This window comes from Ambystoma mexicanum, chromosome 5q (assembly GCF_040938575.1).
Source record: "Ambystoma mexicanum isolate Mex_15411 chromosome 5q, UKY_AmexF1_1, whole genome shotgun sequence".
In the NCBI taxonomy this organism is placed as follows: Eukaryota; Metazoa; Chordata; class Amphibia; order Caudata; family Ambystomatidae; genus Ambystoma; species Ambystoma mexicanum.
In genome coordinates this window covers 657277420-657293787 of record NC_090933.1, presented here as the reverse complement: position 1 = coordinate 657293787, position 16368 = coordinate 657277420, and positions in this window count along the sequence as shown.

Here is a 16368-nt window from a genome sequence, read left to right as displayed (position 1 = left end):
CACTGTGTAGCACAGACGTATACCAAAGGTTGGTTTTGCTTACACCTGTAGTCCTAATTGTATGTGGTGGACCCAGAGGGTACTGCATGCAATTCTGCCTAAAAATACCAGAGAGAACAGAAGATAATACACAAGGGCGGAAACATTTCTCTTAGATTAGGTCTGGGAAAAGCAACTCATCGAAGACAAGATGCTCATTAATTAGGAGACAATATTAATGAAAAATAGCTCGACCAAGTCTCTAGAGGACAGGAAGGGTAAGGACACCCACAACCAAATGGACAAAACTCCCTGTAAAAGGTGAGCTCAATGTTTCAAAACGTTGTCTCGCCCCATGTGACCAAGGGGGAAGACAGTGTCTACTCATTAAGGCAAAATGCAGGAATGCACCTGCCAGCAACTCCTTACAAGTTCTCGAATCCCGGTGCTGGACATGGTTAAGTTCAAAGTGGTAAGCCCTGGCTCATGGTCTAAAGTATCAGATTTTACGTGTTAATTAGGAAAGTGGCCTCTCAGAGTCTCTACCCCTGCCAGTATAGTTACTCATGCGTTGATGAGCCGCCAAGTAACAAAGGCTGGTAAAGTCCATGCCAACCAATCCTTGGCCTCTATTCAGAATGTTTCATAATTAAAAGAACTAGCCAATCCAAAGGTAAAGAAAGGACATGTGCTCTAGATTATCAGTTTAGAGGTGTTCTCAGGTAGAGCCATCAGATGAAGCATAGCCAATGAAATAACAAACCCCTATAGCTTTTATATGTATATGATTCCCTTAACCAATCCCCGAACCTTGTAGGTTTTTGTAACCAATATTGTAACATGATATTAATGATGACGTATTTTCTGTTTTTAAACCATTGTCATGCTCAACAAGATTAAGAGCTCTGAGACTTCTTACTTGTGGTTGTCACTGTTTTACATAACTGATTAATAAAATAGGCTTTTGTCTGTTACTTTGACACTTCTGTTTATTGGGTCCTGGATTACACAGATAAGGGCTTGGATTTCCCACTGTGCCATTACATATGGTAGCAGCTGGATGGTTGGCCAGGTCCTCTGGAATTGTTGTACCTTCCAATCGCAAACCCAAAGACTGCAGAGGTAGCCCCTGGAGACGGTAAAATTCACAAGTGAATGAAGCACGGTTGCCAGGAGCCCCCTTGGAGAAAATCCTGCCTGATGGCCATGGTTACGCTCCACAGGGTGGAAGGCGAAGGGCCGATTGGGGAGGAAGAACGATACCGGGGACCTCAGCCGATCCAAGCAATGTACGTATAGAGCATTGACTCAACAAAAGACGTTTTTTTTCTGTTATATGCATGCGTGAAATTGAAGAAGTGGATATCCTAGGACAAGGATTCTGGAAGATCTCGTAGGAAACCCCAGTCTGGGTGTCATGATGCCTGCTCCTGAGGAGCCAGGTCAGGCCCAGCGTCCCCGGAAGCAGACTTCATACTCACCAAGCAGGACCCAGAAAACCCCTATAGGGGCTCTTTGGACCTTGTCCTGGCGCCTTTGGCGCCAGGCTCATAAAAGGCATCTGTCCTGGCGCCAAAGGCGCCAGGCTCATCATGGCAGAACATATGGTAATACTTGGGTGAACTCACCTGAGGCAGACCATGCTGCATACTCACCCAAGGCAGACCATGCTGTCTGAAGCTCCAAGCCAACTAAGGCTGGGGAGGAACTATTTTCTTTCAGGAACTCTTTTCTTACCCGGGTGGGGCCAGTGGAAGAACACTCACCTGAAGCTCTTCCAAGGCTATTTAAACCAAGCCCGGATGGCCACACATGCTTCGCGTTATTCTGCATCTGCAGCAGGACGCTCACCGAGTCGGCTCCTGCATCCTGGCTCCTGCCACGCCCGCCAGCACCTGGAACACCTGCAAGGAGAGAAAGGCAAGCATTAGGACAATACCTACCTTCATCCAGCATCCGGATTCTTCACTCCGTCGATCCTGCAAAAGAAAGTCAAGGGTTAGAAACGCATCTCATCGCTCGCTGCAGCGCCGCTTCCACTTACCTTCACGTGGCGCTGTCTAGCTCTTCAGCGGTCATAGGCGACATCGGCCGCATCCCAGCACCTACAGAAAAGAAAGACAATAGTTAGAAGCGCTCCGCTTCTCACGCTGCCGCGCCGCTTCCACTTACCTTCACGTGGCGCCGGCAACCTTTTCAGCGCCTATAGGCGACATCGGTCGCATTGAAGACCTACGGAGAAAAAGGACAAAACAAGGTGAGCAACAAACTAATTGCAAAAGGACAGATTACTCACCTTAAGTCTTACCTGAATTTTGTTGGGACCTCAGTTCCCTTTTCGGGTCGGAGCGGCTTTCTGGCTTTTCCGTACCCTGGCCCCTATGGGGAAATAAGACACACTCATTAATGTGTCGGAGCAAACCACTACGGCACACCTTCATTAAAAGTACTCACCTGAGCTTACCTCGGCGAATCCATTCCTCCACACGGATTCCTCACCTAGTCCCTGAAAATTAAACAAAGGCCAAGGGACAAATAAGACTTAATCTTTTGAACTATATACTTACGGCAGCATTTTGGTAAAGGCAAGCAGACATCGAACCCTCGCCAAATCCGAGATCCAGTGAAGTAACTGGAAATCTACGCGCCCCTGCGTCTGAAGCAGGATGGAGAGCTCGTCCATACAGAAATTAAGGTGAGAGTCTGCGGAAGGCACAGCTAGGGTTCGAGGAGGGTGAGAAGGGGAAAAAGGGGGGAATCTCACACACAATCTAGCAGACAGTTAACTCCCTTTTCCCATCTACAGAAGGATTGTTCTACGGGCCAGACAGACGAGGTTTGGGGGTCCAGTCCATTCCATCTTCCAAGCACTACGCTTTACCGTGGAAGAAGTTGTAGCAGTCCAGAACGGGTCGGCGCCTCCGTGGCAATCAGGTGAGCGTTACACTGGGGTAGTGAGTATTGATTACTGGCTATCCTCTGGTAAGAACTAGGGAAGACTACTTGATAAACCCCAGCAGTGGGGTGGGGAAAATACAAGAGGTTACCTTGCTAGGACTTTTGGAAGAGGGCCGGATATTTGGGGGAGTGTATATTGTTGTATTGTTTTGTGGGGTGCACCCATATGTATAAAGATTGCTGGAACCAGTGGAGAAGGTGGACAAATGGGTTTAGTTAGTTTGTGGAAAGGTGGTTTATATTGTAGAGCTTGGAATTGTAGTTTGGACTCAAGGCGAGGAGTCTTGTGCACGGGGTGGCGTTTGGAGGATGCTACTGAATAAGTGGTATTGAAGCTGAAAAGCGTTAGCAAATGTACAGAAGGTGGTTGCAATTGAGCCAAATAGTGGTGGTAAAGGAGGGGGAAGAAAATGCAATTGGGTGTGAGAAGTTAAGAGGTTTTTTTTACAGTGAGTATCGGCAGTCGAGTGCGTGATGTGCCATTATCGGAAGAGGCATTGTGCATTTGTGCAAATCCCTGACACGGTACAAAGCCAAGATCCAAAAGTACCATGCTCAGTGTGTCAGGGTGACAGCAGATAATATGTTCTTGCCCTGGCCCCAAGAGGGCAGTCTTCTGAAGGCCGTTCTACAACGCATAACCACATATTTACATACATCATACAAGGCGAAAGAATGAGATTAGCCATTTTAGAATTATGGAAATTGTTCAGGGTCGAGGTGGAAGAGCCACCTCAAAAGGATGGATGCTTAACCAATGTGAAGGGGAGGGCACAGCGACCTCGGCTCCTCCTCTTTCTCCCCAGAGCATCAATCCGCCAAACGAAGGACAGGGATTCTACCCACTCAAAAAAGAGTGGCAGGTTATACTAATCCCTCATATGCACCAACCGCTTATAGTAATTAAGATGTCATTAATGAAGCTAAATTAAGGACCCAAACAATGTGCCCATGTGAGATAAATACAGTGAGAGAAGCAAATTGCAGGTGAGTTTAACCAAGATAGAGCAGGTAACCCAGAGACAAATGCCAGTGAAAGGACAAGGCAAAAGCAGTGATAATCCAAAATGAGTGGGTGGGAGGACAAATATTACTTAAATTGGATGGAGGAAATGTGGAAGGTCCAAAGGATGAAGATGGGAAAGCTAAGAGATGAAGGGAAAAAGAGGAATCCGAAGAACAGGAGAGAAGGGAGTTGGAATAAGAAGAGAGGGGATGAGGTAGAATAATGGAGGAAGTAAAAGAAAGGGACAGACAGTGTAAGGCAAACCCAGAAAGAGAGAGGAAACGACAGGAAGGAATAGGGAGGGAAATAGAAGAAAAGAGAATGGAGAGAGACGATGGAGAGAGAGAGCAAGAAGGCAACGGGAAGTAGAAGGTAAGAAAGTGAAGGCGATTAAAGAAGAAAGAGAAAGGCAGATAGAGAAGAGCAGAGAAAGACAGCAGAAAGAAGTGTAAAGGCTTGTCAAGGAGCACGTACTTCAAAGGAATGTGAAAAAAGTGGGACAGGAATGGACGAAAGAGAGAAGTTTAGAGAGATGCACTCGGGATATGGAGGACATAATGTGGAGTCATACTCTTCCAGTTGAAAATGAGGGAGCAGCAATACACAGTAGAATTGGCAACTTATATCGGAGCAGAAGAGATACTGGGGACACCCATAGGGTTAGAAAGAGTGTAGTAGGATCTCCACTGAGAGAGCCGAGTTTACTGGAACAGGCTCTGACAGGAATATATGGGGTAAACCCTCTGAAATGACTAGACTTTGAGAATAGAGGAGACAAAGAAAGTGCCGACAATTGTGGGACAATATGTTCAGATGAAGAGAGGTATGCAAGTCATCACGATGAAAGAGAGGTAGCAGGGCAAGGCCCATCAGCAGGACTGAATCCAGAAAGAGGAACTCAGTGGTTAGATTTGGAACAACAGGAAGAAGACACAGCCAAACCCCTAGGGCACCCCAAGTGATCTTAGGAACGATCACATAGTGGAACGGAAATAACCCTTTACTCAAAAAGATTAAGGTCATTTCCAGGACAGGGAAAGTGGGCATGACAGGTGCATTTTCCATAACCAAGAGTTTTACTGAACCCTGGGACAATACAGGAGTGACACAGCTCCCAATATTAGAGAAGGGAGGAGGACAGCCACAATACATAATGTGGCCACAAATGGACAAAGATAACTTAAGATGTAAATTGCTGACCTTGACATTGGGGGGCAGGAAAGTGGATTTAACAATTAGAAAGCATGACATAGGGGATGACACTGGCATTGGGCAACATCAAAAGCCTCCTTGGAGCCTTGTTGGGTCCAGAGCATACATGAAGCTTCCCCCAAACTGTGAAGGATTTTGTCCCATGGTACTGATAAGCATAACCATGTTGGTAGTTCCCAAGAGTGACTTACACATTACAGATTTCCCAAAGATGGACTCACATTTGCGAAGGAGTAGATCCCTGTCGCTCAACTGAGTGAAAAGAGGGAGCAACTATATCTCCAAAAAGATAGAAAGTGTGCTCGATAAAATACGATGGGAGCACAGGTTATTCAGCCAACTGGAAATGGTCTTTGCCTACCTGACCCCCGGGGTGCAGACACATACTAATGTTAAATGCTTGCAGATGATCAGATGGGAGCTGCTGCAAATAATGAATTCCATGAAGGGCTTTAACGCAATAAACCAGGAACTAAGGGCCATAGGACTGATGACCCTCCAAAATAGGTATTTCCTCGATCTCATAACAGACATGGAGGCCTGGGATTGTGAAAAAAAATTTGAATCTTGCTGCACCTACACACCTGCCAACGATGAGGAAAACGGAACCCTCACAGAAGCCATTACACTGCTGACCGATTGTAAGGAACTCATGGCGGAAAAAGTAAAGACAGACACAAGTGATCACAGTTCAAGGATGTTTATTAAACTGTAAATGCAGGGTGGAGAAATGCCTAACCTAAACCTAAATCTAAGATGGGAGCAAGCTTCGACCATCAAATGAAAAATAAGGCAGCCCTTGTGGCATATTGTCAAAGTAAAAAAAGGCCTATGCTAAATAACCTATTGCCAAATCCTTACAACTAATTACAAAAAGAGTATGGGATTGGGTTTTCAATAAAGAAAGAAGTGTTCACAAATAAGTCAGGATGTAATTTCCAGGGGTCTCCGTTCACTACGTTTTGAGCATGGGACAAGGTGGATCACCTGAGCATAGCACACACTCGAACCTTCCCAGCATGAGTCGACAGTTCTGTACCAGCTATCAGGTTGTTCGATGGTTAAGTCTCTTTTCAATAAAAAGTCTCTTGCCTTCAAGAGCCTGATGGTTTCAATAAAACAAACAAGCAAACAAATAGTTTCCAAATGAACGTTGGGGTGATGGCTTTCCATCCCCTGGATCTTCCTCTGCCAGACACGGACCCCTTTTCACGTCAGCCTCCCTCCTTCGGGTTCACTATCGCTTCCTTTTCCAAACAGTCTACTGTGGACATCCCTTGGTTGGGTACACTCCTGTCAACATACCATTCATAGGGACTTTAGGTCTTGCCCCTTTTTGTTAGCATTCCTCTGCCAAGTTCACTCTTGCCAACTTTTACCAAACAGTTCATGCGTTAGTTTCACTCAGCGGGATGCATTTCCCTCTCTTCACAATTATCTGTAGGTCAAAGACTTTTGATGGTACAGAGGATTTTACAAGACCCCAGTATGACCACTTTGACCGCTCTTTGCCTTTTCCCAAGGTAGTCTGGTTACAGTAGCTTCTACCATCGGGTAATCACTCAGAGTTTCCTGTGTGAGCACCCATGTGGTTCCAGACAACTCTGTTGCTGGTTATCCCCCTTTTATATCTTCTTTCACAGTTCAAATAAGCCGTTTTCTACTTTTCGTTCAACTCAGTTCGGTTTCTTATCGACTCTCCCCTCGACTCACCGTCTGAGATCAACTGCTTGGCTTTCTTTCTCTTTGGATTCAAGGTTGGTACCACTGAGACAAGCGTCTCTCCCCAGCTTGGTAATCAACGGTGGAGGGTCTCGTATACCGCTGACACCTGCTGCAATACATGCTGGATATTGTTTACGGTCTTCTGTTTCCATCTGCGGAGGTTTCATAGGCCTTGATTGGAAAGGGCAAGGTTGCTTCTCTCCCTGTCACCCTCTCAGTATGCGCCGTCATTCGCCTCCTCTTGAACTGCTGTGCTGAGTTAGCTCTCATATGGTGTGATCTTCCTTGCTTTTCCTGCGGTCTTGTGCACCACCTTTTATCCCTGTGGGGAAGGTAAAGGGCCATCGGTGTGTGTGATTCTGGTCAATTGCCTGACGTTGCCTGACCCTTCTATTGGGACATGTCAGGTAAACAGCTCTGGCGTTAGTCCTTTGTCTTTCATGTTGTGGGAAAGTTTTCGTGTCGGAAAAGAGGGGATCAGTGTTTTGGAATATCCTACGTGGTAGGATCAGGAAAAGGTGTTGAAAAAGGGTGATACCACATCTCACCCATCAGTGTCCCACTTCCGCTCCCCAAGGACCGCCCATGCAGGTGATCCTTGCACACCAGTCCACTCCCAGGAACTGGATCCAATAGTGATGGCCATGCCCTACTTTCCAGGTGGATGACAGATCCCCGGGGACTAGCTAGGGAGACACCTTTGGTTTTCTTACACCGACCTACACACAAACATGATCGAGCAGGTAGAAGAAATAGGGAACAATGATTGGTTCACATATTTGCTCTCCTGGATCCTGTCCTGGCTGGCTAATTGATTCAAGGCACTAATAGCTATATTAGTGCCGATACTATTAGGATTCTGCAGCCTGAGAATTATTATGAGCCAATGCAAGAAGACAGCTAAAAAGGCAGTAGGAATGATGTTTTGATAAATATGGACACCAGAGTACTGAAAGTGAGAGGCCCCCAAAAATATAGTCAATTTGCTCAATAGACTCAATCAAGACACATCCCAGGAGGGAACGAGACCAGAACCAAGTGCTGATGTTAAGAAAAGGCTTTATTTAGGGCCAGCAGAATCTACTCTGCTCACGCTGAGAGCGCTCTGCAGAAAAGGTGTTACAATTCACTTTTATACTAAAAATTTGTCATCAAACAGAAGAAAGGCTAAGGGGCACATGAACAGTTGGGATTGGTCACTAAGAACGGACCCTAGAGGTGCCATAGGGTCGAGAGCTGTGGTTGGCTCAGGAACACATGGTGTAGTGGTGACATTCCTTGGGTCAATCGGTCAGCTGGGCTCATCGAATTGGCATGTGGATCAGCAACTTGTTGCGGTGTGCATATTAAATAACCACTAGACATTTACCATTGAGCCACACATTCCCATTCATTCACTACCATACTCCGCCTGTCCAGTGAAATCAAAGACGTGTATACTTAAACACTTAGAAAGAATGTATTTCAAGTACAGGTTAATTTATCTGTGGGTATAGGTCAGAATATAGCCATTAAATGTAGCACTCGATCTGTTGGTAGGCATCTTAACTGTGTGTGGATTCAATGCAAAAGATATTGGCTAAAGAGATGAGGGGCTTGATTCATGGAACGTTTTCCTATGCGATTGCGCCATTATAAAGCACTTCCATGAATCAGGCCCGAGGACTTTAATGTCATTACATGGTCTGGAATGTCCATCTGATGAACAACAAAGAGGGCTCTACAGCTAAGACTGGAACTATACTTAAAAACAGGTCACAAGAGGCACATACCAATATGGGCATAAATCTCATTGTGTAGGGTTAGTGGTCGGTTGTTCAAACACCATTAAATCTCTGCTAATCTTCTTTGACACCATGAAGGGTGCAGGGGAATTGAAACACCTTTGCTATATAATTCTACATTGCATAAAGAGACAGGGCCTTCAGAAACAGGTTTTACATATGGGTTCTTCAAACGTGGCCTTTTACTTTACAGTTTGGTTATATTTGTTTAATGCATACGATGTTTCTATTGAGCTAAATATCTTCATTGTTATGAATCTCATTAGGAGCCTAGACGTATCCCATGGTTAATGTCCATTCTTCATTAAACAGATCATGGTTCAGGTTCTACACATGTGGCCTTAACACATCTCATCGTAATACGAACATTCTAGTCAGAACAATTGGCTGCGGTATTAATTTCACACAATATCATTCATGTATTCACAGTTAAACTAAAAGGTGAGGTAGCTTTATGCTGGCATGTGCAGTGTTATGTTGGCTATCCATGTCGTTACAGCAATCCATTTCCATTAGCAGCATCATACTATACGTTAATATACATCACACTTTTATAACTGAATTCTAACGTTAGGGCTTTCCACTACACACATATTATACAGTGCATTACCACATCTATTAGTCTACTACAATCCTTACACTATTTACATGTGATTAAACCCGGCCCATGAGCAACATTTCCTGATTGTATGAAAAAGGCACTTTGGCTCTCGCTTTACTAGGGCGCAAACAATCAAATATACTTGGGGGTTGCTTCAACTGCTTGATCTTGTTTTAAGGGTATGTGGGGACAGCATTCTTTATGGCTAGGGTCTGCTGGGTGCGGGGCAGATTCATAGAGAGGAATGACTTTTGTGCTGGCCCTTGTGCTGGGCCATGTCAGGGTCGATGAAGTAAGACGGAAGGCAGAAGATACAGTGTAAAATGTGTTGCATTTTCGCAGCTAGTCTCTCATGAGAACCGAACAACTGCAGAGACAGCAGAGGAGAGGAGGTGAGGGGAGTAGCTGGCTCACTGTGTGCATCCGACTGGGAGAACTGCGGGCCTGCGTTTTAATTTCATGACTGTTTTGTCATTACAAAATGGAGTCCGTAACATTCAAAATGGAGTTTCGTTCAACTCTGGTTTCATGCTGTCCTGAGGGGGGTCATAGTTCCTAGGGGTGTTCCTGCACGAGTGCTCTGGGCCTACCCAGGAAGTGTGTAGAATAGAGGGGGTGTTTCAAGACCCTCTCCTCCCACACATTCCCCCCTTCTGTTGCTTAAGTAACGTATATTGTAACTGTCCCAACCTCCTACACTCGTCCTCCTCAGCTATTGCTTCATCCCATGCTGCTGTTCCCTTTATTGGCAGCCATGCTCTGCATACCGCTCTGAGCCCCCCCCACCCTTCCTGGCATACTCATCCAGAGGACAGGTCTTATAAATGCACCCTCCATCTCCCTCCAGGTCCACCCATGCCTCCTTATACCATTTTAACTCTCTGGGCTCCTTAATGGTTGTATGATATAGATTATCCACTCTATGCCCTGTATTGTATATAGCAGTCATTCTGTATTTGGGCTCCAAACTATCTCCTGTTTGCACTTCTGCCTCATGTTTAATTTGCGCCACTCCATTTGCACAGCCCATTGTTACCATCATCAGCGCACCATTAGGAACTGCATTGGCGCAGCATCTGAGTCCTAAATGGCACACACAAAAAATGAAGAGCAAAAAGATGATGAGTGGTATGAGGAGTTTCATTGTCCTTCCAAGCCAAGATCGTACCCAGGAAAAAAGATTGCTGAACCAGGTGCTCGACTGGGCTCCTCCTTCAACATTCATACGTTCCCAGAGGTCGTGCACCACTGCTATCATGTGTGAGAGTGAGCCATTCTCTGCGTCTGAAGAAGGTACGTAAGTGCAACATGCGCTCCCGATTTTTGGCAAACATCTCCATCGATTGCTGTTAACAGGTCTAGCACATACCTGTTCTGCATGGTCATTAGTCGCAGGGCTCTAAGTTCCACTTTGATACATTAAACCCCTCTTCAGTGTCATTGGCCAGTTGGATGAGCTCCCACCTGGTGATCTGAAGCCACTTTGCATTCGCTCTCGCTTGGATACTGGGAAAGAGGGACACAAAGAACGTTTCAACAGAGCTGAACAACCGGAATCAATCAGAGATCTGTGCCAGCAGTTCTGATGATTTGGCAGAGATATAGTTTGATGATCGTTTCTTCCTCTGCATTGTGCTCTGTAATCCTTCTTCATCCATTGCATACACGGGGACTCCTTCAGGCGTCATTGGGGAAAGTTTGTTTGGCGCTGCCGCTTGCCTGCCTCTACCTTGGATGTGGCATTCTGGAATCATCATTAGCGCGGAATACAGTGTTGCCATTGAGCTTATGCCCCTCTATGATTGTGGGAGGTGCAGGTATGCCATGTTGCTGCAAACCCAGTATGTGTCCATCATTGCAGCTGTTCCTTTCTTCATGTCAGGTATTATGAGAGTTTTGCTGCAGTTTCTGTTTTCTCCCATGTTCCTTTTCCCTTCCCCACGGAAGCAAAGTTTGTAAGAAATGTCTATTTGTATTTTGAAGGGTTTTTCAATGGCAGTAACCCAAGTGAGCTTCGTTATATGTTCAGTCCATATGGGAGCGCATGTTCTCTGTACCCATAACAGTTTTTCTTCAGATAGCCCTCGCAGTGCTTCTGCTTTGCATAGTATTTCTTCGTTTTGCCATTTATTGTCCGAGTTCAATGTCCCTTTTATCACCAGAAAAGGTTCTTTTACACAGATTACTCCTTGCGGCCTTCTCATTGGCACCCCTGCTCCCTCTATTCCTCCCACACTCTGGCCACCCTCCCGGCACCCTCCTGTGAAGCAAAAAATGTTGGTGTAATCTTTGACTCCTCCCTTTCCTTCTCCCCTCACATCTTGGACCTTGCCAAGAAGGTCCACTTTCAGCTGGACCTTGTCAGAGACACTCTCCCTTTCCTCACCTTCCCTCAGAAACTCAATGGGCCTCATTACAACCTGCCAGTCCGGGACCGTGCAAAATCTGTGACGGCGGTAAAAACTTTTCCGTGTCCGCAAGGTTGCGGAAAAAACGTCCGATTACACGCTGTCGGTCGCGCGCACCACACGGACTCGGAAACGTTGTTACCGCCGTCACGGAAAACCCCACGGAAATGGAAATAACGCAGCCACAAGTGGCGCAAAACCCATGTCCGCCTCTGCCGCCACGGACACGGAACCGGAAATACCATGATCGCCAAAACAGGAAACAGAGAGGCGGCCATCATATAAAAGCACAATCCATTGCCATCCAGAGCCAGCACAAGCACAATCCTAACTCTGAGAAGCCAAAAGGGGACCACCAGCAGGTCTGCCAGGATTCCTGCTCAGAGGCAGCGCAAACAGCGCTTCAGCGAGGCGGAGCTAACCGTCTTGGTGGAGCACATTGTGGACAATGCGGAGATGCTTTTCAGCGCCGACCAACGGCGTGCCACACAGTAGCGGAGGAAGGAGGTGTGGGCCGAAGCTGCACGCAAGTGCACCGCTGTGGGCGTGACAGCGAGGAGCGTGAAGGACTGCCACAAGCGGTGGGACGACCTGAGGCTGAGGGTACGCAACCTCATTTCCACGCACCGCCAACGCAGCAGTGGGACAGGCGGAGGACCCCCTTCCCCACTGAGGCTGCAAGCATGGGAGGAGCGTTGCAGCAGCATCCTCCACCTAGAGGGAATCCATGGGATCGGGAAGGCTGAGGCAGGAGTGAGCCCACCTGCAGATTCCAGTAAGTGCCCAAACATGAATGCCACATGAAAATATGCAGTTGTGAGTACTGGGCCAAAGGACCCATTAACAACCCCCCCCCCAGGCAGTGCATGTGTGGGCCAAAGGACCCATTAACAACCCCCCCAGGCAGTGCATGTGTGGGCCAAAGGACCCATTAACAACCCCCCCCCCCCCAGGCAGTGCATGTGTGGGCCAAAGGACCCATTAAACCCACCCCCCAGGCAGTGCATGTGTGGGCCAAAGGACCCATTAACAACCCCCCCCAGGCAGTGCATGTGTGGGCCAAAGGACCCATCATGATCCGTATGGCAAGCAATATCACAGAATGCATACACCAGCAATCAGATGCATGTGACTAACACTATTCAATGTACAATCTTAATGACGCATGTGATGCACCCATCTGCCACCACAACAACACTAATTGCATGCCCTTTGTGTCCCCACAGCCGTTTCAAGTGACAGTGATACTGCACAACAGGACAGCCAATCTGCACCGGCAAGTACACAAGCCACCGCCACCACACAGGAGGATGCTGCCGGCAGTTCTGCACCTCTGGCCACATTACCAGCCACTACAGATGTGCGGCCCAACACCACCACCGACATCCCCACCGTCTCCACACTGCCTGAGTCTAGACAGGTGCCACGGGAACCTATCATGGCCACCCAACACAACACCGAAGGCAGCAGCACTGCAGAGGGGGCGGCCTGCAGTGATAACAGTGCCCCGCAAGAGCACTCGGAAACAGGGCCACAGGGGGAGATGCCCACATTGGAAGACCTGGGCTCCTTCCATGAGCTGGAGTTCAGCCCCACATCACTGGAGAGTCCCATGAGGTCGCCCACCCCATCCATGGCCAAACTGAATGCCCGCATGCAGCGGATGGAGGACCAACAGGCTACCCTCACCCAGCTGGTGGAGAGGGAGCTAGAGGAATCCAGGCTGCAGAGGGAGAGCTACAGCGCCTCAGTGCGTCGCCTGTCGAGGTCCATCGGACGCTTTGCGAGCACTATAGGGACCCTTGCACGCCATGTGCAGGAGGGCAACGACCACACCTCCAGGCTTGTAGAGGCCATGTTGGTTGGCCAACAGGCAAATCTGGCACGGATGCCCTCAATCCCAGATTCTGCCCAATCAAACACAACCACCCCATCCAGCTCCACTACTGCCAGTCCAAGGAGGTGCTCGAGTAGGCTAACGGGTCCCTCGGGCAAGGTTGCACAGGCAAAGAAGCGCACACGGAAGTGATGGCATGTGTGTGGGGCAGTGCAGGACACATGTGGATTACAAGGGTGTGAGAGGGGTGGGCACGTTTGGGTGGTGTGGTAGGTAGTTTTGGGGGTTTGAACAATGGGGTCTGGGTGGGGGTGGGCACGTTTGGGTGGTGGGGTAGGTAGTTTTGGGGGTTTGAACAATGAGGTCTGGGTGGGGGTGGGCACATTGGGTGGTGGGTGGCCCCGGGTGTACAGCTTCCCTAACCAATGCACCTCCTTCCCTGTTGTTATTACATCAATACATCACCATTTCGAATCAAGACATACATGTGTGGACATTGATCATTTATTTTGCAGTGCAACTATTAATTCATTGTCGTCACCATGTTCGTGCATTTCTGTGAATGTGCTGTGACTCAAAAGTAAATGCGAATCAGGCCATCCCGTGCTCTCTGGCCATCATGTGGACCCCCAGGGGGAGGCGGTGCCATCCCATCCCCATCTCCATCCCCATCCCCATCTCCATCCCCATCCCCATCCCCATCTTCCTCATTAGCGTCTGGTGGCATTGGGATGTTCCTGTGCAGGCATATATTGTGCAGCATGGCACATACGAGCGTGATTTTACCCGTCTTCACTGGGCTGTACAGCAGTGATCCGCCAGATCTGCTCAGACAGCGGAAACGGGCCTTCAGCAGTCCAAATGTCCTCTCAATCATTCCACGTGTGCGGATATGTGCCCTATTGTATGCCTCTTCATGCCTGTTCCTTGGTCTCCGTACAGGTGTCATCATCCATGGCGTGAGTGCATATCCCGCATCACCTACATGGGATGTAGATGGGGGAACATGTCAGTGTTTGTGGCATCATGTCCTCATCTGCTGCTGTGCATTCTTGTATCATCATTCATTCATGCATATGTACCATGCAGTGTATGAAGGTATGTTTGGGCATCACAATGTATGTCGCTAACTGGATATGGGCCTACACATTAACTTGCATGTTTACTGTGCCCTGCGGGTGACATTTGATTGTGTGCATGTCACGGTGCAGTGCTGTCCACACATGGCAGAGTGACTCCACTGTACGGAAGTAGTAAATACATGTCGTCTCATTTACACGCCTCTCGTGCCTTTTGAGGCAGTGTTTCAATTGAGGGTGGGTGTCTGCAGTTGCACAAGGTTCATGGGACAGTGACGGGATTGGCTGTGCCAGCGTGTGCACGGGCACATTGTGGTGCCCTGTCATGTCTTCCTTCATGATGTTTGGCATCCGCTGTGTATTTGGAGATGGAAGGGGGTGATGCATGTGCGGTCAAAGCGGCACACTCACAATGCTCATTGGCCTGGACACACACACACCACTTCGACAGGGTTGTAGCATCGTCAGCTGTACTCACCCAATAGCCATGTGCTTTGTCCGGCATAGCGTTCCATGTACCGTGGCAACGTGGAATTCCGCAGTACCATTGAGTCATGTGATGAGCCTGGTAAACGTGCGCAGCAGTGTGTAATCAGTTGCATGGCATCACAAACCATCTGGACATTCAAAGAGTGATACTGTTTCCTATTGCGGAACACCGCCTCAATTGCACGTGGTACTGTCAGCTCAACGTGGGTGCAGTCAACTGCGCCTATGCAATTTGGCATGCCTGCTATGGCATGGAAGGCCAACTTGGTGGCAATGACCTCAGGGAGGGTGCGGGGTAGGGCTATGTGTTCCGACACATGGCGCAACAGGGCATCCAGTACCTGTACCAGGATTTTGGAGAAACAGGGTTGTGATATGCCGTGCAGCTCACCAACCGTGTGTTGATAGGTGCCAGTGCCAAGGAAATGCAGTACTGAGACAACCTTCGAGAGGGGGGATGGCGGTGGGGGTGTCAATTAGGCTGCTGATGTTGTCCTCAATCATGGCGGTGAAGTGCAGGATTGTTGCACGGTCCAGCCGGTATAGTGTGTGGATCTGTCCTGGGGTGAGGTTCCAGGGTGAGGCCCTGATGCGTGGTATTGCTGGCTGGTGGCGGGGTCGGGCTGACTGGGCAATGGGGTTTGCCATAGCTGCAGGGTTGGCTGGTTGCCGCCTGCGCCTCCTCAGCCTACGCCTCCTCCTCTGCGCCATTACTGCCACCATGTGCAGTGCTGCCTGTTGGTTGAGTAGGCCCAGTCCCAGTGCTACTAGACCTGCTGCCTGCATGGTTTTGTGTTGTGTTGGGCTGGGTGTGGCCCTTTTGTAGGCTCCCAGTGGCCTGCTAGGTCCAGCTGGGCTGATTTGATGCACCTGTTCCCTGATTCAGTTCAGCAGGCAGTGTGTAACGCCATGTTCGTGGTGGCGGCGGTTCCGCCACCGTGATCACGGTATTTATGCCATTTTTTTGCCGGTATTTCCGTGTCCGCGCTAGTTGTGATGCTCACGGTGTTTCGTGTTGACGGTAACTGAGGGGTTTCCGTGCAGACGGACTTAACGGGACCCCTATTTCCGCGGTGGCGGTTGAGGGTGGTGCTATTACCGGGGCCGCGGGTCATGATTGGGCGGACATGGAAACGGTGCCGGTATGATTTTACCGGCAGTGTTAATTCCGGACCGGAGTACTTGTAATGAGGCCCAATGTCTCCAGAGCTCTGGTTCTTTCCAGGCTGGACTACTGCAACAGCTTCTTCCTCAAACTGCCTAACTCCTCCCTCTGCCCTCTTCAGCTAA